Source organism: Hemiscyllium ocellatum, chromosome 21 (assembly GCF_020745735.1).
Source record: "Hemiscyllium ocellatum isolate sHemOce1 chromosome 21, sHemOce1.pat.X.cur, whole genome shotgun sequence".
Lineage (NCBI taxonomy): Eukaryota > Metazoa > Chordata > Chondrichthyes > Orectolobiformes > Hemiscylliidae > Hemiscyllium > Hemiscyllium ocellatum.
Genome location: NC_083421.1, coordinates 52,032,980 through 52,039,494, shown reverse-complemented (window position 1 = coordinate 52,039,494; position 6,515 = coordinate 52,032,980).

The window sequence follows — 6,515 nt, the reverse complement described above, 5'->3', positions numbered from 1 at the left end:
CAAGAAAATGAAAATTCTGTAGAGTAATGAGGTGCAAAATATGGTTTAATTCGCATTTCAGACATGAAGTGTCTTGTGTGTCATTGCAGTTTTATCCACTTCCTTTAAGAGACGGATTCTACATGAATCAATATTAAGCTTGATATATAGGAAATGTTAGGTCTCAGTCATTTTGATCTATGAATAAGATTAAGTTGTAGAATTAGAACAATGTTAATTCTGTATCTTATTCATTCTGTATCAACTTTAATACAAACACTTCATGCAAATCACAGAAGTGCAGCCCATCATGCGTACACTGATTCTCTTACCTAGTGCTAATCTCCTGCCTTTTTCCTCTGTCCCTACACATAATTTCTATCCAAATAATCATCCAATGCATTCTCAAATGCCTCAATTGAAGATGCCTCGACCAAATTTCCAGGGTTTAAGCAATGGAGTCAGGTTGAGCATTGCAGATATCCCCAAATCTAAAGTGAATGGAGGCCAGAGCTCTGCCTCTGACTTCTGGGTTATATCTAAAGGGACAACATCTGCTGGATATGGTGAAGCACGCCACTGACATCCTCCAATTCCTTCTCTTCCTCTTCAACATATGGATTGTGGAAGCCATAAACCCCATGTCCAAAAAAGCCAGCCACATCTTAATAGATATCAGGTGATATAAAATGGCAATGCTGAAAATGTGTTGCTGGAAAAGCGCAGCAGGTCAGGCAGCATCCAAGGAACAGGAGAATCGACATTTCGGGCATAAGCCCTTCTTCAGGCTTATGCCCAAAACGTCGATTCTCCTGTTCCTTCGATGCTGCCTGACCTGCTGCACTTTTCCAGCAACACATTTTCAGTTCTGATCTCCAACATCTGCAGTCCTCACTTTCTCTTATAAAATGGCAATGCCCATTTTTGTTGTGGGCTACTAGATCAGCTTGTAAATCCTACTGCCATCACACTGTACTCCAAGGAAAACTTCAAATAAGTGTAAAATGAGAGTTGTGACTACATGTCCTAATATGTCTCATATTGAGGAGAAAATTTACAAAAAGGCAAATAACTGATAATTTGATAATTAAGTCAAATGTATTGCAGGTGAAATTGAATTGTTTCCAGTGAAATGTTTCTTAAAGTTATTAGTTCTACTGTAATTTTTACTTTTTCTCCTGCTACTACGGACAAATTTTCCAACATAAGTTAAGGTTCCCAATTGGAATGAAGCCGTGATAATCAGTTTTGTATTTCACCTGCAGAAAATGAGGCTCAAAAGCAAAATACTGCAGATAGTGGAAATCTGAAACAAAAACCAAGACTGTTGGAAACTACTCAAGTGGTCAGACAGCCACTGTGGAGAAAAAACTGAGTTAATATTTCAAAATTAACCCTCTTTCACTCCACAGTAAAGGAGGATCTTGGTTCCACAAGAGACCAGGCAATTGTTAAACTGTAGAGTTGACTATGAATTTGCGTCTATGCCAAATTTTGCCTTTATGTCAAAGAATGTCATTTTCACTTCGATGCTAGAATTCTTCTCCTTTGGCCACATTTGGACCAGGTTTTTAATAAATTCTTCTCCTTTGGCTATAGTTGGACCAGTTTTTTAATAAAAGCTGGAACCAAATTATCCTGGAAGCGCTCAAACAGAATGTGGTGGGAGGTTTATTGGTGACTGCCATTTGTCAGCACTGTTAATGACACATTCCATCACTGCTGATGATTGGGAGTTGACTGAAGAGGCAGTGATTGACTTGGTTTGATATTTCCTGCTTTTTTTGTGCCAAGCATATCTTGATAATTTTCTACTTTGTCAGTGTTGCACTTGTACAAAAAATAGTTTTGTTTAAGGAATGGTTGTTTGGGATAACTGCCAGAACAGAGGAGGGATGATGTTTGGGTTCATGGGCCTTAGTTGCATTTACTCAGTGTATTCATCTGTTTCTTGGTATTGTATGGAGTGAATCAAATTGACCAGACAGGCATATGTGATGGTGGAGTCCTCAGGTGAAACTCAGACCAAGACAGATCACCCATTTGGTATTTCTGGCTTGGTAAATGTTTTATTTATATCCATATATCAAGTGTACACATTGGCGATAATTAAAACTGTATAAATTACTGTGGAATATGTAACAATTTTCAGGTGCTGGGAGTGTCATTGGTTTCAAACTCTCACACATGGATGATATTTCTGATCAATAATAAAGTGGAGGCCTACACTGTAAATTTCATACACTGTAAATGCTGAATATCATTGCACTTGTGTACGCAACTGAAGTGGATGGCTCACCTCACATTGGCATAGTAGACTTCAATGTTAACTCAGATCAGAGTGCATTGCTTTGCTATTAGCCTTTACTTTCTCCATGTCAGTTCATCCTCAGATAAAATAGATGCCAAGTTCTGGCTTCATCCTTCATAGCCATCATCCAGAATCTTTCCTCGTTGATTCTAAATGGAGGTCTGTCTGAATGGCAGTGAAATGCATGATTCAGTTCATTTTGAAAACACGTGTTTTGTGATACAAGATATTAACATTTTAAAAATATTTCCAAATAAAGCCTTTTAGAAGCTGTTCCAATTTATTAGAGGACACATACTACCAAATTAGGAATCAACATGATTGAATGCTCTCATTGCTTGAATATGTGCAATAACATTGATCAATTGAAGTCTATAGAGTTGCAAGACTGGAATTTTGGTGCTGCAATCATTTGAAGTTAATTTTTGAAAGAAAGATTCTGGAATTTTGAAATATAAATCAGCTTCTCTTATGAGTCCAACAGCAAATTAAAGAATTTGTAAACCAGGTCAAGTTTGAAATCAAGATTATATTTTAAAAAGGCCACACAATTTGATGGGAATCATTACTTACTGTGATTTGAAGAAAACCTCAGAAAAACACAGGAAATACTCAGCAGATAGGTTGCATCTGTGAAAAGGAGAGACATTGGGTTTTTTGCTTCATGAACGAATTTTTGCCAGAGTTCTGATGAAAGATCACCAATCTGAAAAGAAAATCCCTTCCTTTCTCCACAGAAGCTACCATATTTTCAAAGTATTTTGCAGCATTTTATGTTTTCATTTCAGATTTCCAACATCCACAGTATTTTGCTTTCATATGTAAGATAACCTCAAACAACTTGGGGAAGCTAATGCTTTTGTTAAATTGTTCAGTTTTGCCTTTTGCACTGCTAATTTTTCTCTGACGTTCATCATTCCTGCAGGAATGATAGCTCTTGAATGGTACCTCCTCCTCCACACACCCCCGCTCCCCGCCCCCCGCCAGGACAGAAGTCCAAAGGCAATCTCAATGCTGGAACGGTTCCACACATTACTCAATGGCATCAGGCAGAGTAGACAATAACTGCAGAAAGGATGTCCTTGCATCAGAGAAACCATGAGTTAAGATATTTGTAATAAAAGATCTGTCTTCTGACTTGGTTTTCTTTCAGGGAAGAAGTTTTGGTGTACCCAAAAAGTATTTTGTTATACTTCTCCATCTGCATCGCATTAAATAAATGTTGGGCCAGTGGGCAGTGTTAGATGTGTAATAGAAGCTATATAAAATCTTAACCTAAAGCTCCTTCACTTTGTTGCAGATGTGAAATGCAAAGAGCCGCATTTTCTAAATGATGGGCAAGTCCAATTTCCATTCCCAGAAATCTGAATGTCACCATCTCTTCCATTGCATTTCAAGAAAAGATTTGCAGCAATTTAGTATTCTGACATTAACTAGTTTGTTTGGTGACTCAAATAAACATATAAAAGGCAGCAGTGTATGTCTCATTTTTAAAATTATTATCATAATATCTGTTGTAGAGCTAACTTACTAAAGTAGATCATAGGCTGTACTTTATATTTTGAAATTGTGGTGTGTGATTGCTGACAAATGTATTAGCTAATGATTTGGTATTTCAATGACCATAATTTTGAAAAGATCAGTAATTCACGAACGGTTTATGGGTTTTAAAAAAAATAATGGACAAGCAATTTTATATGGGGCGTTAACAGGTTTGTTACTAATAGCATTCGGCACTGAAGCTTTCTCTTTGAGAGATGTATCCAAAAACTCTCAGCCCTTTGGTGCACAACTCTTTTGTAATTTCAATCTGCATTGCTGTTGACAGAATATTCCTGTTCAACAATGAGTGTTCTCGGAACATCTGCGACAACATGATTTTCTGACAATTTGAAGTGTTATTTTTATCTTTTCCTTTATAGTGTTAAAATTCTACTCTTTCTGAAGTGTGAGGTTTTGTGCTGCCAAATTAATACTCCAGTCTTACTTTCAATATTTTTTCACTATGCATCTCTGTTGCATTATTTCTGAAATGCCAGTAGGTAGAGAGTAAAGTTTGACCAAAAGAATCAAAAGAATCAACCAGATATAATCTTGAGCTGAGGGTCTGCTTCTATTCAATTTTTGGCGGTGGGTTCAAATGCTTTATTTAAGCTGAATTTACAAGGAGAATTTCCTTTAGAATGACACCACTGTTGGCTCTAATGCTTCTACTAATTGGCATATTCAGCTGTCTCTTGTCTCTCTCACTCACATATAGAAATGCTGTGCTCCATTAAGAAGCTTTGTATTGTTGATATGCTGTACTGGAGCAGCAACATGTTTGACTCTTCAATGAGGTTGTTTGAAGTGCCACATTAAGCGCTTGTCCTTGGGTAATTTATCTTTTTCTGATACAGTCAGTAGCCCTACTTAAAGAGCTTGCATCTGGATTTTCTAATCTTGTACTCCATCTTTGTATTTTGAATTCTTAGCACGTCTGTTGGTTCTCATCATTGTGTACCAGTATCCCCATTTTTGAATTTTAGATTGTGATTTTCTTCTTTAAATTCCCTCTGAAATATTTTGTTCAGTCAAGAAAGAAAAGCTACCTTGTTAGATGGAGGTGAGCATTATTTTTCTTAAAGGTTTATGATTCTGGGGTATTGTTTGGGAGAGTAAAATGCAGTTCTGTAACCAAGAAGATGCATGATACAAGGTTGAGAGGATTGAGTTGTGAGGATAGGTTGCATAGTTTTGACTTGTACTCAATCCTGAGTACTAGAAATTAAGGGGTGATCTGCTTGCAATCTAAAGATCTGACAGGAGGTAAACACAGAAAATCTCCAAAGAGGGTATCAATAAGTGAACTTAATCTTAAAATAATTTGTGACTGAAATCAGGAAACCTTTTTTACACAAAAGATAGTGGGAATTTATAACTCCCTCTCCTGAAATGTTGTTAGTTGCTAGAGCAATGGAATTTTCTCTTTTAGGTAGAGATTTGTAAAAATTTATTCAATGGATAGGAGTCCTTTAAAAAGGTTGGCTTTTATTCCCCATTTTTTCTTCCTAGCCTTGAAAAGGCACTGATCCATCTTGAATAAAACTGAGGTAACCCATTTCAGAGGGCAGTTAAGTGTCAACTATAATGCTGTGGATCTGGAGTCAAATGTAGGCCAGACCAAATAAAGGCAGCAGATTTCCCTCCCTATCGGACATTAATTTGTTTTACAATAATCTGGCAGCATCATGGTTACTGATACAGGTGACATTCAGTAGCATCTTGGCTAACTATTATGATAAATTTTATTTCAGGTTTGCTGAGCAAGTTGAATTTTAATTCTTTAATTACCATGGTGGGATTTTCAATTACATCACCCAATTAATATTTCAGAACTCTGAATTAATAGACCAGTAAAAAGAAACCACTTATATTATCCTACCTAACAGACATGTGGCAAAGGTGGGTAAATGAAGTTGAGGTACAAAGCAATCAAGATTCTGCGAAATATCAGAATGGACTGGAGGACCAAATGGTCTGCCCTTGTTTCTAATGTTCCTAAAGTATCTTGGGAATTCCAAATATATACAGTAGTCTAACATACCTTGCAGAGAATTATTTTTTAATAAATATCTCATGACATTTTACTGGTTTGTTTCATTTTTGTTTTCTCAGCTCACTTTGGAGACCAAACTATTCTAGAATTCTAGCCCAGAAACGATTTAAGGTCTTCTCAGAATTTGAGTTAACCAACCCTTGATAAAAAGTAAGGATCAGTGGTCTTTTGCAACCAATCGCTGGTATTTTTCAGCAATAACTATGTTAAAGAAGGCCTGAGTGGAGGTTATGAGTAGGTGCAATGCCACAATTTACTAAGACTCAATCAATTGAGCAAAAAGACTCAAATATCTAGAATATTCTGCAATATTAAAAAAGTGAGTAATTTGAAAATATTTTCTAAATATTCTTTTATTTGAGTTTTCACTCTGGTTCAGGCTAGTAACAAGGAGAGAGATCCACACAACATATTTACCAAAATGACCATAAAATCTTCTACATGCTTGTTTACACAAATGGATGTATTTTTGTGGGGTGGTGTGCTGCCTACATTTGCTAATAGGATTTGCTAGGCTTAGTGTACTGTTCCTAATTCATTTTCCTTACTCCTTTCTTATGCTGCAATTCTAATGTCAGCATCCACAGAGCACTGGAACATTTAAAATCAGTCAGTCCTAATACAAAT